The sequence below is a fragment of the Triturus cristatus genome, chromosome 7 (assembly GCF_964204655.1).
Source record: "Triturus cristatus chromosome 7, aTriCri1.1, whole genome shotgun sequence".
In the NCBI taxonomy this organism is placed as follows: domain Eukaryota; kingdom Metazoa; phylum Chordata; class Amphibia; order Caudata; family Salamandridae; genus Triturus; species Triturus cristatus.
In genome coordinates this window covers 406,410,938-406,429,981 of record NC_140590.1, presented here as the reverse complement: position 1 = coordinate 406,429,981, position 19,044 = coordinate 406,410,938, and the positions used below count along the sequence as shown (strand labels likewise).

Here is a 19,044-nt window from a genome sequence, read left to right as displayed (position 1 = left end):
GTTTTCTATAATAACTATAACCACCGCCTAGCACCACACCTACTCGCCATGTATGCTGAATCACTGGATGTCTTGGTCCTGCCCCCTACCTTGTAGTAAGCTGTGATTATGTTCCTTTTGAAACCTGGCAAAGACTCCCTTAACTGCACATCCTACAGACCACTATTCCTTCTCAATTTTGGCAATAAAATACTGGTCAAAATTATCGCAACCCTGAGACCATTATCTTGCCCTTACAATCAAGATTTGTCCCTCACTGTTGTACTTTTGGTAAATGCATCACCATCCGGAATGGGTGGTTCTTCCAATGATGTTGTCTTAAATATAGTATATGCCTATATTCCCAAATTATGGGGTGTTGTATGTATGTTTTGTGTATAATCAAAAAATGATAAAAAAAAGAAAAAAAATGTTTGATGATCACTGAACTAGGTTCATTAATTTTAACACAACCTGTGGCTTAGAGTGGGGGCTAGCATTTTGCCATGCTTTCTGTTTAGATAGAATAACCTTCTGCAAACCTAAAGTTATATCTAGCCGGACAAAGAATGCCCATTTATACAAAGAAAAATTCCCATGTGAATGAAAATTTGTCTTCAGATTTGAGGCAGGTCCTGCGCTGTTCCCTCTAATGCACAGACCACAAAAAATGATGCTATTACAAGTCAGCATATGTATACCTGGAAATGCCAAAATGTTTCCAGAAAGTATAGAATGGGTATCTACCTAGCCAATCTGGTTCATTACTTTGGTGCAGTCCTGCATTTGTAATAAGAAAAAGAAACTAAAAATACCAAAAGACAAAAGAAAGACTTTATGAACTACCTGCACCTTCCATGGGGCAAATAGAAATGTGAAAAGAACAGCAACGAAAAGCAACCTACCTTCCTTATGTTAAACAAGAATTATTTTGTTCTGCGTGTAACTGGAAGTCAAATAAAAATCTTCAGGCTATTTCTAGTGTAACTGGTAGAGCCCCTGTTAGTCTTATACATCGACAACTTATCTCCTCTACATCCTGAGTGCTATCAACAAAAACTAGATCTAACTCAATAAAATTTGCACAGCTGACACAGGCCTCATAAAGAATGATCAGAAGTGATATCTGGGGCATAAGACTACAGCTTCAATCCATTCTGAGCAGCCCGGTGTTTCTGGCCCAGAATTATCATGTATGTAAGATAGCAGTTTCGTAATTCCAGGCCTGAAAACGCTAGGCCTGGATGTGGAGTGTAGGGCATCTGCTGAGCCTTGCCCCCACCCACCCTTTTCCTGCACAAGGCAGGGGGGTGCAGACACTCTCCCCTGGCCTATGGCAACCTCTCAGGGCCTGGGCAGCCCCATATCACAAATTGAAGCTAAAAAGGGCCTGGCACTATTCCTGCATTCAGAAAAATATGCAGAATAGGACCAAGTAAAACAGGGTCTGCAGGTTACTCCCCATTCCAGGCTCACTGTCTTGGAATAGACAGAGTTGGTGCTGGTTGATAGCCAGAGTTGGTGCGGGGATACCACACAAAAATCTGTTTTACTTGTCCTGAGCTCCATAGACTGCTACAGAGGCCACAACTTGTGTTACTCTTAAGTGCATGTTATGCAGCCTGTACCATATTAGCAACGAGGGAAGGGTCTTAGTCAGCATTAAGGATCTAAATCACCAGGGCAAACTTGCTCATGTTTTCATAAGAGGACTTACTATGTATGAAACGTGACCCTTGGTTTTGGCCCCCTTACTCCGTTTTTAGGTCTTGCCTAGCGAAAGCAGCGCATGCGCTGCTCTCGCTATTGCGAGTACCTTTTGGAATCGATTCTGCGGAGGGCTTGCATGCACGCGTCTCCATGGACAAACATGGCTGCTCTCGCCATCTGTCCATAGCAGACAGCATGCGCATGTCCGTCGGACTGTGGACAGCCCAACGCCATCTTGCGATGCTTTTGTTGTCGTAGCAACGAAAAAGCGATCGCTTTCACTGCCGCTTGTTTTCTGTATCATTGCTTTTTACTGATTACAAAAAAATACATTATTTCAACAATACTTCAGGGTTGTCATAGTGTCCTAACACTAAAATTCGTTTTAATCGTTTTTTCTGATAGTGTTTTCTTCATAGACGTTTCTTCATAGTGTCCCAGGTTTATTACTGACACTGCATTTCTACTTGAGAAATGTTACGGGTGTTTCATTAAAACCATGTCCGCACAAGGGATTTTAGGCATAACCCACTTTTCTGATCATTTACAATATCACACAGTCATCACGACACACAAGTCTCATAATTTTTTTTTTATTACTGCAGGTGTGTATAATTGTCTGCAGTGCTGCAGTGTTCTTGTTTAACCTTTAGACGGCGCCACTGAAGTGAAGTTATGAGATATGGAGGTCAGTGCCCTCCAGACAGCTAGAGAGAGGGCATTCCCCGTTCCTATACATCAGTACAATACATTTGGCGTTTACTCGCTTATTTTAAGGTGTTATGCTCATCGTTTGAGCCCCTTTTTTATCTTTCCCTCGTCTGCACTTGCTCTTTAGCTGTTGTTTTGTTGAAGCCCTGTTAGACCCCTTATACTCTTCGCACAGTCATGATAATTACAATTCTCCACCAGTGAGGTAGTTCTTCAAGTGATAGACACTGCCCGTTTCTATGTTTTCGTGGTATGGAGACTTCCTACCACAGAGTAATACAAATGGCATATAACTAGCAAGAGAGCATGATGGGACTGAATTCATTTACTGTATATATTTGAGTGGAAAATCAAGGTTCGTATTCATTTGGATTATTTTCTAACTTCAAAATATGTAAAATGAGCACTGGTTAGTTGAGTAGTATTAAAATCTTTATGTAACATTCTGAAGGTGCACAGCTTTGTCAGTAAATGCTGGGTAAATTATACACCTGTAGTAATGTGTGGAAACATTTTCACACTGCCTTTCTAATTAATCATCTCCTACACCTGTCTTTAGCTTGAAAATTGAAATTAACATTTGTCAGCAAATTCAAAATATAGCTTCAGTCTCACACTGACTGATTTTGGTTGAAAGTGCAATTACTCATTTGCTCAGCTTCTAAAGCGAAGGAGAATTATTGGATTGCATTTTGGTTCTAAAAACTTGCTTGTGGCTCAAGGAGAATGTTCTTGCACTTTTTCCAACGAGTGCTACTTTCACGGTACAGAGTACGCTTCATTGATAAGATGGATAATATATTAACCCTCCCTTTGGTGCTATTGATTTGTGCATATTCTGTGATCTACAATGCTAATCGTTCAGGGTTTTGCATGTTTTAAGCTTTTTGTCTCGCTTTAGTCAGGCACAGAACAAGTAACACATGGTTGGTGGCAGTGCAGAATTCCCTTACCTTGTAGATATTGGAGTTGTTTTATTAAATAGCCTCAGTGTGATTAAGTAGTACTAGAATGCCACTGTGAAAACAAGCGGGCAGCTGGGTTGCAGAGGAGGAGTTAAAGCAAGCAGAAAAGGGAAATTACCTTGCTATTATACAGATCCTAGGTTAGGCGTGATCTGAAATGTTACCTTCAAGAGGCTCCACCTGGGATGTTGTGGCCCATTCTGAAGGCCTCATCTAGTCTGATGTCTTTTTCTGGAGGCCTCCTCTGCAGTATTGTGTAACCATGAACTGCACCTCTGGGACATAGTGTCTACTTCGACAGCCTCATCTGGAGTGCTGCCTTGTACTAGAGTCCTCATTGAGATGTTATGTTATGTTTTGCAGCATTGTATCCACTTCTGCAGGCCACATTTGTCATATTTTGTTCCGTTCTTGGGGTTACGTGTTGAGAATTATGGTCACCTCAGGCACAGATGTGACCATAGGGGTGGGCGCTTCGATGGATTTGGATTGTGTAAGGGTAGTTAGATCGGTGGAAGGAAAGGCGAAGATGGATATAGAAGTGGGTTGGTGTAGGCGTTGTGGGTTAAAGGTTGAATGTATGGATTGTGAATGGATGGAGTATGATTAGTTATAAATAGGGTGTGGATGGATAGTGAATGCTCATAGGTGTGCGACAGAGGAAAAGGAGGTTGTGAAAACGATATTGGTGGGTGTCGAGGGATTATTGTTAAAATAATCGTAGTTATTAAAATGTGCAATTCTTTAATTTTTTTATTTATAAATAAAGCACTGATAGTAACGTAACATTGCATTCCTTTCTAAATAATGTTCCCCCTTTCATAGCTGATAAAAGAACTAGCTGAGGCACTGGGATACAGATTCACCCAAAAGTGAACAGGTTGGGCAATTAAAACCCAGCAATCACTAGCAATGTTGGCGCATAGATTTCTCGCAGCTTCTTAGAGGTCTTTCAGATAACAACTGTAAACGTCAACAGATAAATTCATTCATTCTGCCAATGAAATAAGCATTCACTACCTCAAATGGCATAACGTCTGATGCTCGAGAAAATAACCCAGTCGTTTACTCTCTGTATGCCTGCTGTAAAGATATTTGTATGACCTGCAGGTGACAACGCATAATCAATATAAGGTCTCGTCAGCCCTTAATCATTTTAAGATCCATACATCTCCGAGCTGCCAAATAATTCCAATTCGGCATCAAGCCCTCGAGTGTGGGCTTTCCCATTACAAATCCTTGCTAGCAGATATGCTTGACAAGCCTGGGGAAGGGGTCCAGATATACCATGGGCCAGACGGGTGCTGTTCCACACAGCACTATGTGGTACAGCATGAGTGAATACAAAGGGACACCTCCCCTTCTAATAATATGAATAGTTTTTTTAATTGAGTGATGAACTCTTGAGTATCCACGTTTTCAGATTCCTCTTTAATGCATCTATTAGCCTAATGCCTTTGACCTCGGAAGGATAAAAGTCAAAAGCTGGCCCCTTCTCTATTCCAACTTTCAAGCTGTATTCTCAGAGGGATCTGTGAAATTAGTTCATAGTCCACATTCCATTCCGTTAGCAACAACAGACTGCATTTTCTAAATTCTGTTACTGTTTTTGTTTTTCTGTGTGCTTAAAATAATTTGATCAGCTGATGTAGCGTATTCCACAAACCAAATTGCCTGTAGGCGCTAGTTTAGGTGTCACTTTGCCAACATAATTGTTATAATTCTACCCACATCGGAGATGAAAGGGAATGTGTGTTCCATCGGATTTCGAATCTGCAAATGCCATGAATCTGTTATTCAAGCATTAATCCACTCAGCTAGCTGGCAGTTCAGAGGGAACTGCCCAGAACTGATCCGAAAGGTTGGTTAATGGCACTATACAATCTTTTCAATTAAGGTAATATCTGACAATTCTGCTGCAGTCAGCCACACACATTTTAGGTGCTGTATAGAGGCTCTGAAAAACTAGGCAAAATTCCAGAGGTGCAAGGTACAAACTTGAAAACCCATTGCGGGTCGCTGGAGCCATGGCGAAGAGAAAACGTAATCTTAAGGCTGTGAGAGGACAATTTGAGAAAATTGGGGCCTCACGGCTCTGAGTTTAGTTTTACTTCTGCCTGCACCTGGTCGCTGAACGTTCATATGCCAGCTTTTGTCTGGCGCTCATTTTCTGCTTTTTTAGGGCAAAGCCTATCAGACAACGCAGCTGTCTGGTTTGCTAAGGACTTCTTGGGGCATTCAGAAAGCTTCCCTGGGAATGCATTCGTCCATTGCTTACCATTGGCTTTGTGGTTTGTAACTTACTCACTTTCTATTTTTGCTGGGCTTGTTTGTTTTAGGCTGTCAGTGTGAGTTCAATCCTTCCAAGGAGCAAAGCCTTTTCACACCACCTCTCCTTGTATTCTTCCATGAGAGGTCCTTTCAGTAAACATGCCTGTCAATCTTGTTCTTATCTTGTCACATTTGCTGTGTATTCAAAAAAAGAGGTCAAATGTCAGGCCCTGTCTTCCAGGGAGTTTTGTGTTTACTTTTCTGTCTCTGGCTTTGAAGTAGGAGAAAGAAAAGTGAACACTAAGCTCCCTCAGTGACAATCTTGCTAGATACTGTGAGTAGGACAGTGTTTTTAGGTCTCGCGTGCGTTGCAGCACAAAGCGCTGCTCCGTCTCCGTGAGAGATTTTGTAGGACAGGATGTTGAGAAAAGGGCTTTAAACCCCGCCCCTCATTTCCATTGGCTGGCGTCACCGTTTATGTTAAACGGTGGCCTGCCATTTGAAATGAGGTGTTTGGTTCGCCTTCCTTTGGCTTTTTGTGCCGGACCACCCGGACTGGCTTGCCTGCTTTGCGTCTGTCGCAAAGCACTTTCTTATCTTTATGGGGCCATGTGTTTCTCATGACCCCATAAAGACAAGAAATCGGAGCTTGTTTTAACCAGTGCCCATGTACTCGTCATCGGCCCGCAACCACCAGCACTCCTGCCTCCGAGCCTGTCATGAGGCCTGTCACTCAGGCTCGTGCTCCCCCTCCCTCTCTCCTCACGGCAGGTACCTCCAGAGGCCCCACCTCTGGTGTCCAGGTGTCCCACTGTTCTCTTTCCTATCCGCTCGATCAGGGATAGACAGGTTGCCTCCTTCACGCCCTGCCCACCACCTCGCACCGCTCTGCGTTTAGGGCATGGCATGTCTCCACACAGTGCTGAGTACAATGGCTTTTCACACACTTTGCCTCCATTCCCGCCCCTCCCCCACCACCGCACGCCACGGTATTGGACAAGGACATTGCGCGCAGTTTGGAAGCAGACTCACAATTTGTCCAGGCTGCCTTGGACTCTGGGAGCTGCACTGGCGAAGATGAGGGTTTGGGAGCGGCAGACAAGGGTATGTCTGCGATCGGACCCAGGAGCAGAGTGGCTCAGCAGTCCTATGTCTTTGGCATTCACCAGACGGGCAAAACAAGGCTCCACACAGCAGCTCCGAGACACCACTCTGCAGGAGGAGAGAGCAGGCAGTACTCAACAGAGCCAAACACCACTGCCCCTCCCCCCTTTACCCCCCACCTTCCCGCTCCCTTGCAGCCCGCATCAGGCTTTAGTCTCAACTATTATTCTGTGAGAAAGGGAGGTGCACAAGACTGTTGACGAGCACTGAAGCATGTCTACTACAGTCTTATCTGGGCTCCCTTCGCCATCACGTCCAGGTGATCAAGGGTATCTCAAGGTTGCCCATTCGTCAGCTCTGGTTCCCATCTCAGAAGGGGGCGTATTCTCTCCGACACGGCGACCCAGGTTCAAGGGCAATTGGGGGTTAGGGGCGGGAGAAAAGGGCAAAAAGGAAATTATTATATTCACTCTTCGGGCGGGGGCTGATCCAGCTCAAGAGCAAGCCAGACTCCACAAGGGACTGCCTTGCGGCAATGAATCAATTTAGGTACGCCACTATTTACACAGCACATTTGGGGTCTTTGTCCAAGGCTAAGCCAATCCAAGAGGGATAGCGCATGGCTCTCCCGACACTGGAGAAATGCTATTTGCGGACCCTTTAAAGCCTTAAACACGAAGCTATGCTCGTCCCGTGCCACTAAGAAATCCTTTGGAAGACAACCGCTCTTTTCTTACTGTTAATTAGCAAATGGGTAGCGCACAATCTCCCTTTACTAAGGCATCGCATCGCTTTTTGGTAATCCGGGTATGACTTGCTCGCCCAAAAATCATCGGCATTAAAATCTGGCGTTAGATCGTTCGGAAATCTTGCCCACATAGTGGAGCGCTCATTCACGAAATAATTCATTGCACTCGCAAAGACGGGGTTTTGGCTCATGAAAGACAAGGGACAGAGTGCGGAGATAGAACAGCTATCAATACCACAACAAGCATTTGCAATGCAATAGGTCTCGCAGTTACGCGAGTTTGAGCTATTGACATTGCAAATAACAATACCTTTTATTTTTGTTTTCTTTTTAAAAACATAAATAAAAGGCATTGTCATTTACAATGCCAATAGCTTAAACTTGCGTAACTGCGAGACCTATTGCATTGCAAATGCTTGTTGAATTTTATGGTAGACTATTTTGGCAAAGTGGACACTCCTTGAGTGATGGGCCTGTAGAAGGGAGGAGGGGGGGACGATTTGTTTGACCCAGGGCACAAATCCTAAAAAAAGAAGTGGGGATACTAACCAAGTTAGGTTGTCTGCAAGTGACATCATGGCGCATGACATCACGGCTCATGACAACCCATGTGGCATCACAGGAAGTGGCATCATAACCCATGACCTCACAGGAAGTGACATAACAAGAAATGACATCACAAGAAGTGATATCAGATCTGAAGAGCTCACACATGTTTAGCAGGTCTATTATGAGCACATTTCAGTGGTTTGCAATATTTAACAAATTTGATTTTGAGTCGGGGTTGTGCCAAAAAAGTGGCACAAGCCTGACACAAAATCTGGGCCTCAACTTTATGCATTTATTTTTTAAGACCCTGCGACAAAGAAATTGGTAACAAGGAGAAACATGGAATCTGTTCTGCTTACTTGCAAGGTCTGCATTTTAAAATATCTTATGGGGTTAAAGCACCTGCTGCAGGGATCTTTATCTGCTAACTAAATCTCAGGGAATAATGATAATAGTAAGATAATTCTGGTGGTTAAAGTATTTGCTTGCGGGATCTGTATTTTGTCTAGTACCAGTTTTGAATCAAAGTAGCATAGAGTGTTAATATGTCTCCTGCTAGGGACATTATGTAACACGCAGAAGAGATATTTTTTATTTTATCTAAAGGGGATAGTGGGTTACTGCTTTTAACACAGAGATCCTTTTGTTACTTGCAGTTCATAACTTGAAATCCTTCCAATATAGGACAGTTAGCTATGAAGGGCATGTGGCTCCTTCACCTTGTAACCCCCACTGTGTTATGTAATACATCCTACACAATGAATTACAGACATATGATTTATTGTCAATATATAATGTGCACGTGTGATGTAATGGACTCTGTCACCCTCAATTGAGATGAGTAGTGCTTCAGCGCTATAAAAGAAATAAAACAAAATAGTGGTATTTAGGGGGCGTAGCCTAGCTCATGGCCAAGTAGCACGCACTGACGACGAGCTCCCCCGGAGCCCTAAATCTGTGCCAAATCCTGCAATAACCCTTGCACAATTACACCTCTGGACTACCCCCCTCCCCCCACCCACCCTCAATGGGATGGCCTGACAAGTGCCTACAACAGCAAAGCAAAGTGCTCCTAACCCGGAGGCCGATCGGTGGTCGACGAGCCAAGATGGCAGCCTGTTGCGACGGAGGCACTCCGGAGGCCCTTCGGTGCCGCAGAAGAGAACCAGAGAGTGACCCGAGGTGGCCCATCCACGACCGGCCATTGGAAGAAGGCCAGATAGACGAGGTGAGGTGGCCCCCACCCCCGAGCAGCACAGCGGTGCAAAGAAGTGCCGGAACCGGAGAGGAGGCCTGCACTGAGCGGGAGCGCCCCGTGGCCTGAACGGTGCTCCCGGTCGTGTTTGCAGAGTCCAGCGGCCCGCGAGAGATCAAGAGGGGCGAGGGGGAGAGAGGGACCCCTGCTCGACCCCACACCCACCCCGATCAGATGAGATCGCGGAGTCGCGGACTGCGGCCTGTGCGCGTCGAGAGCACCCACGTGTGCTGCTACAGAAGAACCCTGGGCAACCTCTGAAGATGCCACGAGGACTGAGTGAGACCTGAGGCGGCCCGGCCACGTCCAGCCCATGGAAGAAGGCCAGATAGGCGAGGTGAGGTGGCCCCCTTCCCCGAGCGGCGCAAAGTGCAGGAACAGGAGGGGAGGCCTGCGCTGAGAGGTAGCAGCCCGCAGCCTGGACGGTGCTCCCGGTTGCGCTTGAAGTACAGCGGCCCACGAGATATCAAGAGGGGCGGGGGAAGAGAGGGACACATGAGGCAGCCCCAGGTGGGTGGCACATCAGACGGGTAGCGGGGTATCTATCTCCTGCGAGGGACAGAGCATGGCGGGGACGCCGCGCCGGAAGAAAGGCCCGGACAACGGGCCACAGTCAGCGGCCTGGAGTTTGGCCAGTGAAGCCCCGAGACCGGAGGGTGAGCGGCCGACACTGAAGAGGCAGGGCGAGAGAGAGAGATGCCCCACTTCGCAACTGGGTGGGGGGCGAGAAAGAGGTACCACAACCTGCCGGCTGTAAGTGCCAGAAGTGCCCGATATCACACGCGCCCTAACTCATGGGCAGCCTGGAGAAGGCACACGGAGTCAGGCGGTTGTGACACAGAACCACACCACAGTGGAGGAAAGTAGAGCCTGCAAATGGAGGGACCACAGTCGGGGACGAGACCCTGAACCGTCTATATCGAACGGAGAGCTGGACCCTCAGTCCCAAGACATGGTGGAAGACAGCGGCCTATTGGGTGACTATTCAGAGGGGGTGCCTGTTCTTGCCAGATGACACAGGACAAGGCAGGCCGACACGCAGGGGCCCACAGAGATCCAGCACTGGAGCGTGAGAGGAGCGTGACCCTCCTCCAGTCCACAAAACACGTGGGCGAAGAGCCAGCAAGACACAAGCCTGTGAGTACAGATGTGGTAAGTGGCCCAAGTAGAATCAGGCGAGGTGTCGGATTCCAATGTCGGACGTACAGGGAATATGGCTGGAGCGCCCCAAAAAACATGGGAAGCTCCACATGTCATACCCGGCAGGGCAACATACCCCCAGTTTTAAGTTTGAAAACGGCAGACCGTCCCATTATTTCCATACAACACCATACTCCTGAAGGAAGACAGGGAAAGGAGTCCCCTGGACCTGACACGTGGGACCACACGGAATGGAGCCAATACTTCCAGGCAAGTGAGGCACAAGTCAGAGCCATGGGCACAGATAAAGATCCAAAGCTTCCAAGACAGGGAAAGATGGACAAATACACCAAGGTGCTCTCGACGTAAGCCGAGGCGGCGGAGGCAGTGCAACTGCCAACATATACGGCACTGCTCCTTCAAGCCATACAAAGCTCCAGAGAAGCCTTGGAAGGGAAGATTAGAGAGGTCTGTTCAGAGGTGTCGTTGCTCTGACAAGACATATGTAAGGTATCCAAGAGACTAACGGAGGCCGAGACCTGAGTATCGGAGGTGGAGGACGCAGTCAAGGACCTCCAAAAGGGGATGAGAGACATGCAAAGTGCCACAGCAGACATGCTATGAAGAATCAACCATGCGGCAAATCGAGCCCGAAGGAACAACCTTCACTTTGTGGGATTCCCGGAAGGAGCGGAGGGTACCCATGCAGTGGCATTCCTGACAACCTTGCTGACAGATCTCATACCTGCGGCGCCGTTCTCTCAATGCTTCGGCATAGAACGTGCACATCACGCACTGAGCGCCAAACTCCCTCCCGGGGTCACACCTAGGCCCATCATCGCAAAAATACTGAACTTTATGGACAGAGACATGATACTCCGCGAAAAGTGTCGCAAGGGGGAAGTTTGCTATGAAACCCTAAAGATCATGGTACCCAGACTATAGCCGAGAAGTTCAGAAACAATGCGGGACATTTGACTCTGTCAAGGTCAAGCTACGGGCCCTTCAACTTCAATATATGCTCCTGTTGCCCACAAAATTGAAGGTCATCTTCCAGGTGAAGCCGTCTTCTTCCAGACCCCAGATGAGGCCTGGACAAGGGTGGAGGAAAGACCAGTGCTTCGACCCCCAGGAGGATCACAAATGGACAACCGAATGCCACGGAGCAGAACTAATGGAGAGGTGTATCCCCAACAGAGATGCCGCATACCCGTGGGCCAGCTGCGGAGATTAGGCAAAGGAACTCCATATGCCCTGCGAAAACTCACGCACGATAAGGGACGTCAGGATCAGCAAAAAGGCAAGCGATCCCAATCCCAAACCGACACGCTCAAAGGACCGAATTTCCCAACCAGAAGACGGATTCCCGAAGATAACGACATGTCCTCTGGACCAGAATCAAGACATCCACTTGAGAGGGCAATCCAGGGACTCGAGCAAAGTGAGGAGGCCGAGAGGCCCGCAGAGGGAACTCCACCTGCAGAGACCGACTCAAATGAACTGGGTACTGCAACTTGAATGCCGGCGGGATGGTATCGTGAACCAGTATCGACCCCCTTCTGAAGCTCCCACAGCTTCGAACTGTGAATATTTTGGACAGCTGAGCAGTAAACTCTAAGAGTTGGGGTTTTGGGGTATATAATTAGGGTGGGGGGCCGACAGACCGACATACTCTTTCCTGGCAAAGGCCACTACCTGAGATGGGGGGGCAGAAGGCTGAGGGGGGTGGAGGGAGGTGGGGTGGGGGGATGGGTGGGGGATTGCACAGTTGGGGTTTAATTGTTTGCACATTGGTTTGTTGATCGCAAGGGCCGCCACAACCAGACACTCCTACAGACTGAGGGACACCGGGGAGTTTCACTCTCCCCTACCCCTAGACCCCGGTGCTACAAGCCCTTTGCTGCCAGATGTAACTTGACCCAGCAACCCAACTTAAAAGTTATGACCTGGAACATTATTGAGTTGGGAGACTAGAATAAAAGAGGGCTAGTAACACAGCACATTCAGAGACTTCACCCAGATATCGCAATGCCACAAGAAACGCACAATAAGGATTCACAGTGTGGTTTTATAGATCGCAGGGCCTACAAGGTCCTGGCAAATTCAAGATTCACGTCTGGGGCAAGGGGGGTGGCTATCCTGATTAAAAGGAACATTCCATTTCAAACCTCATGCCTCTGGCAGGACTCCCTGGGTAGATATGTGGGAGTCTCGGGCTATGGGGAAGAACTGAGGTCACACTGATCAGCGTGTATTGCGCCATCAGGATACACCCCTCCATCCAAGGTTTTCATAGTACTCCCGCAGACACCAGAGGAAAAATGTCTCTATATGCCGATGACATTCTGTTGTACATCACCAACCCCGCCACGACCATACCGGCCCTGTTTGACACGATAACTGGCTACGGATGCCACTCAGGCTACAAAATCAACTGGAATAAGTCCATGCTCTATTGCCCGACTAACGCCCAAATAGACTGGTCCCTCCCCGGAGAACTGCGAGTAGTGCAAGGGGACTTCAAATACCTGGGAATTTCCGTTACTCCACATCCAGGAGTATGTAGGAAGTAAAACCTGGGGACAGTCCTGAATAACTTTAAGTCAGACAGGGAGAGATGGAGGGACCTCCCCCTCACCCCCCTCGGACGGGCAGCCATTTTTAAAATGATTACCCTGCCCCAACTGCTATACGCCCTTTAAAACTCGTACCTTCCACTACCCAAGTCACCTTTATGGAAATAGCTATCAAAATTTGAACAATATTGTGGCGGGGGGGACACCCTAGAATAGCGCACAAGCCACTGCAATGCAATCCATACAACAGGGGGATAGCACTTCCAGACATAGAGGCCTATTACTGGGCATCCCACCTGATACCCATAAACGAGTGGATACATAAAAATAGAGAACACCCTATGTACCGTCTCGAGAGGGAAGAAAGGCTACCGCATAGATACCTACACTATCTCTATGGGGCGAAGGGTGGTTCCTGCCTGCTGCCAGCGACTCTAACGGCGTGAGTGAGGGCGACCAAGAACATGAGCTGGATGGGTCGGGTCACGAAGAGCACACCGCTTTGGGAAGGGGCTTGGTTTAAGGAGCTGCATAAGCTCACAGGGTTTGGGACCTGGGATCTCCCGGGGATCTCCACAATAGGAGACATCTTTACAAAAGGGGAGCTTAAAACAAGGGAAAAGCTCAAACAGGAATAAGACATGAATAACTCCCAATTCCTCAAATACGTACAACTGAGTGATGCATGCCAGACGGAAAATATCCAAAGCGAGCAACTCCCGGAATACACAACTTTAGAGGGCAGCCTCCTGCAAGAAGAATTAACACATAAGGCGTTCTACTTCACCTATAAAACTATCAACAATAACATCCCAGACGGGCTGGTAGGGCTCCAAACACAGTGGGAAAAGGATGTGGCGTCCATGGAGGACATAGACTGGGAAGCGGCGTTAATGCACCCCAGAGAAGTTGCCATAAAGGCGAGGTTTTGGCTTATTTAATTTAAGTTACTACATAGAATATATTACGACAGGGACAGGCTGCATAAATTGGGAAGGGCAGAATCAACACTCTGTCTGACTTGCACCAAGGCTAAATGCGACTTTTTTCACACACTCTGGGCATGTCCCGAGCTTCAGACATACTGGGCGCAGGTAATCGAGTTACTAGGAAGGGTTCTGGGGATGACGTTGCCGATGGAGCCACGGTTTGTGATACTAGGGGTACCAAGTGAGGTAGATGTCACCAGAACACAGTTAATTTTCACCTCCCTGGGGCTGGTAGTCGCCAAGAGAGATATAGCCAGGAGAGAGGGGGTGGCCGACAAGCCTACGATTCAGGAGTAGACAAGGGGAATGGACAAATATATGACGGGCGAGCAAACAACGTACCCTAGCAGGGGGTGTCAAAAAAAGGTTCACAAGATCTGGGACCCGTGGAGAATACACTTTGGACTGGACATGGGAGATGACACACAGGCCATAACGCACACAATTCAGGGGACTGCTGCAAGGGGACCCCAGAGTACCACCCTAGAGAACATCCTTGGCGACTATCCATTACTGTTTCCTGGCCCCAAACGAAACCGCAAAACCGCCACGCGATGGCACTGGTGGTGAATATAAGTCTACACAAATCAAAAGGGGAAGGAGGTGGCTTTGTTGATGACGACTATGTTTCTAACTGTATTCGATCAATTGTTGCAGCTGCACTATGTAAGAACTGTATTGTGCTAATTGTTCAATTGGAAAACAAAAATTAATTTTAAAAAAATAGTGGTATTTAGATTGTTATTTGTGTAAAATACTGGAACACACCAACACATCTGGCATTCCTACAGTGCATGCATATCTTTTAAATACAGGGATTGAACAAATTCAAAAGCATGCCTCTCTTAACTACCTATGAAGTGATAAGTTGTGTCTTTGTTGCTTCTCCATTACATTTAGGTGTGGGGCTCCTGATAGCTTCCGGCTAGGATACTCTAACAAAAGGAGGCCTGATGGCCTCTTAACTTCAGCCTCTCTTATTGGCCCATGCAAAAAGAACAATTGATGGACAGAATGCAGAACAATGTCATACATTCACCCCAGTACAGAGATCTGGGCCTATATCCATTGTTTTTTTGCACAACGTGCCATTCCAGTTTGGACCCAGCCATATGCAAATCAGTCTTGACCCTGCGCCCAAAGGGAACAGTCCAGCCCGAACTGCCAGGCCAGGTCCTCCCTGGACTGGAAACGAGCATCCTAGGACTGGTTTCGGGCTTACAGCCCTCATCAGCCAGGATAGGTTGACTCCAGTGGCATGGAGAGCACACAGGATTAATGTCTGGGCATACCTGTCCCACTCGGGTTGACAAATGCAAAAAGAACAATTGATGGACATAATGCAGAACAATGTCATACATTCACCCTAGTAAAAAGATCTGGGCCTAAATCCATTGTTCCCGTGAGGCACAGGGTCAAGACTGATTTGCATATGGCCAGGTCTAAACTGGGGTGGCATGGTGAAAAAAAGAATGATGGATTTAACCCAGATCTCTTGACTGGGGGTGAATTTTTTTATTTTTTCTGCATTCCGTCCATCAATTGTGTGTCTTTTGCTTTCTTGCCCTAAGTGTGCCAGGTATGTCCAGACGTGGGTCCTGGGCTCACTGTTCCACTGGAATCAAGCTATCCTGGCTGATGAGGGGGGAAACCCCGAAACCGGTCCTAGGATGCTTGTTTCCGGTCCAGGGAGGACCTGGCTTGGCAGTTCGGGCTGGGCTGTTCCCATGAGGCACAGGGTAAAGACTGATTTGCATACAGCCAGGTCTAAACTGGGGTGGCATGGTGAGCAAAAGAATGATGGATTTAACCCAGTTCTCTTGACTGGGGGTGAATGTTTTGATTTGTTCTACATTCCGTCCATCAATTGTGTGTCTTTTGCTTTCTTGCCCTAAGTGTCCCAGGTATGCCAAGACATGGGTCCTGGGCTCACTGTGCCACTGGAATCAAGCTATCCTGGCTGATGAGGGGTGAAACCCCGAAACCGGTCCTAGGATGCTTGTTTCCGGTCCAGGGAGGACCTGGCTTGGCAGTTTGGGCTGGGCTGTTCCCATGAGGCACAGGGTCAAGACTGATTTGCATACGGCCAGGTCTAAACTGGGGTGGCATGGTGAGCAAAAGAATGATGGATTTAACCCAGATCACTTGACTGGGGGTGAATGTTTTGATTTGTTCTGCATTCCGTCCATCAATTGTGTGTCTTTTGCTTTCTTGCCCTAAGTGAGCAAGGTATGCCCAGACGTGGGTCCTGGGCTCACTGTGCCACTGGAAACAAGCTATCCTGGCTAATGAGGGGTGAAACCACGAAACTGGTCAAAAGATGCTTGTTTCCGGTCCAGGGAGGACTTGGCTTGGCAGTTCGGGCTGGACTGTTCACATGAGGCACAGGGTCAAGCCTGATTTGCATATGGCCAGGTCTAAACTGGGGTGGCATGGTGAACAAAAGAATGATGGATTTAACCCAGATCTCTTGACTGGGGGTGAGTGTTTTGATTTGTTCTGCATTCCGTCCATCAATTGTGTATCTTTTGCTTTCTTGCCCTAAGTGCGCCAGGTATGCCCAGACGTGTGTCCTGGGCTCACTGTGCCACTGGAATCAAGCTATCCTGGCTGATGAGGGGTGAAACTCTGAAACCGGTCCTAGGATGCTTTTTTCCGGTCCAGGGAGGACCTGGCTTGGCAGTTCGGGCTGGACTGTTCCCATGAGGCACAGGGTCAAGACTGATTTGCATATAGCCAGGTCTAAACTGGGGTGGCATGGTGAGCAAAAGAATGATGGATTTAACCCAGATCTCTTGACTGGGGGTGAATTTTTTGATTTGTTCTGCATTCTGTCCATCAATTCTGTGTCTTTTGCTTTCTTATTGGCCCAGCAGGAATCTAATAAGCCTCCTCTCAACCTGCACTATGCTGCTCCTAACGGAGCGTGCAGGCTCTGCTAAACGTGTCGCGGTGTTTGAAAATTACACCGGGGCGACTTCTGCATATTTCTGTAGAATCCAACTTTTTGCAGGGTAGATGGCGTCCACTCTGTGAAATGAGTGTGTAGACGCCGTCTACCCACGTGTACCCTCGACTCATGCCCTGGTCTGCACCCAAGGTAAATGGTACCAGGCAGAGTATGAAGAGGAGCTTATAAACAGAGAAATACCTAGCCATTTCTCGTTGTCGCTGCTCTAGTTTATCACTAACATAGAGGGCAATTACCTACTCACCCGTTCCTGAAATGTATTTGTATTAGACAGCTGAATTAAGAACTCCGGAAGACAAAGATGTTGGCCATGCTTATTGTCCTCCGCCTGATCTGATGTGGGATGGGGCTCGCTGAGGCAAAGGGTAACCTTCCAGCTCTACTCTGGGGTTGCTGACAAGCAACGTGGGTCTTCTTCTGCCAAGAGGGTTGTGACAGTCTAGCAAATTTCTAAATATGCAGATATGTCAGGAATTAATATCATAATGCAGAAAACGTTATCACTTATATTTTGCCATCATTTATATCATATGCCTTATCAATCACATGCCAAGTTAATGTGCTTAAGTTAGGTTGGCAAATGCTTCAGTTTCACCTCATATTTGTCATGATTGAATAATATAAGTGAGCTAAGTCCACTTAATATTAAACAGTCATCCGGTCGTATAATGTGTGGGATGAATACCCAAGTGTGTAATGTATACTATAACTTATTTGTTGCACAGAGCGGGAGGTGAGGTTTCTAATCTCTTGGCTCTCTACTCCGTCCTCTTAAACCCAAACTGAGAGTTGTCTCGTTGTGCCTCAGCACTGCGGCTGCTTTCATTTTCCAACAAAGTATGATATAAACCGGCCTCAGCCTGTTTGTAAACCTCTATCTCACTGGCAGCAGTCTTTTTATTTATGAGAATATAGGAAAATGCACCCACCACATTTTGTTTACTCGCTAAAGCAGTTTATATATGTGATTTCAAAAATATTATCATTTCATCCATACCCGAGATAAGTTACAAATTGATATGTGTTAAAAATACAGCCACCAAATTGTGTTTACTCACCAAAAGCAGTTTAAAAATGTAATGTCAAAAGTATTGTCACTTTCAGCTAACTTACAAATTGATATGTGGGGAAAATGCATGTAATGTATAAAAAGTAAATTAAAAAACAAAACATCTTTTCACATTCCTCAGTGATTATGATACTGTGCTGTTTTGGAAACATTGGCCCTTGTCCTTTTAAGCAAGGATTATTAAAAGGCCATGATACCACTTCCAATGACATTATTTCCGTTGACTGCATTATGATTGTAAAATACGGATATGAAAAATTGGGCCCTAACTATTTTCCCTAAGACTTGTGCCCTGTCCACGAGTCATATTGAAGCCTCAGAGGCTGCACAGGTCCTCATTCAACCAGAACGCACTTCAGCTCTGAGGAAAGCCAACGGATTACCTTTCAAGGACCCCCGGTTCGACGCTACCCCCTTGCGCCAAACCCACCCGGCAAGAATAATTACTTTTCACTTTCCTAAGCAACAGTAATCAAAACTCACCTCTTCAGGATTTCCTTGGATCCGCTCATCTGCACCCGAAACCTCTTGAAGCGATTTATTTCGCACAACTGCCCGAAACGAACCTGCACGATCATCAATTATTTCACTTGGGACCGAAGTCAACTCGACCACTGGAAATTCTGGTCGAAAATCTCACGCATGCGCGGAAGAGCACAGCAGTGAAAGGAAGGGGAGCGCGTGGACATTTGCTCCTGCAACTAAAGTCGGACCTTTGCAAGGGTCGGAGGGCAAACAGGACATTAGATACAGGAGCATCTGCTGGCCGTGTTACTTGTGTCATATAAAACATTTTATGGACGGTACGCTGGGGAGTGTTGAAAGACGAGCTGGGCCAGCCTGGGGAAGGGGAAAACAGGTGTAGAGGGACTGAAAGAGAGGGGGCTTATGGGTATGTTTTGTAAACGGCTAGGTCTCGTGTTTTATTTTTGTTTTTGTTGCAGTTTCATATAGCGCAAACTCGACCCGAAGGTATTGGAGCACTTTACACGAGCACCAGTTACATT

At 47.0% G+C, this 19,044-nt stretch overlaps 1 protein-coding gene across 2 annotated transcripts in view; it reads right to left on the bottom strand.

Moving 5' to 3' along the window:
- ZBTB45 (zinc finger and BTB domain containing 45) overlaps window positions 1-18,735 on the bottom strand; it is a 458,931-nt gene extending 440,196 nt beyond the window's left edge. For both annotated transcript variants that reach the window (XM_085616670.1, XM_085616669.1), the window contains exon 1: window positions 18,521-18,735. The gene's annotated coding sequence lies outside the window, so the exon portion shown is untranslated. The remainder of the gene's footprint in view (window positions 1-18,520) is intronic.
- Window positions 18,736-19,044: the final 309 nt, after the last annotated feature.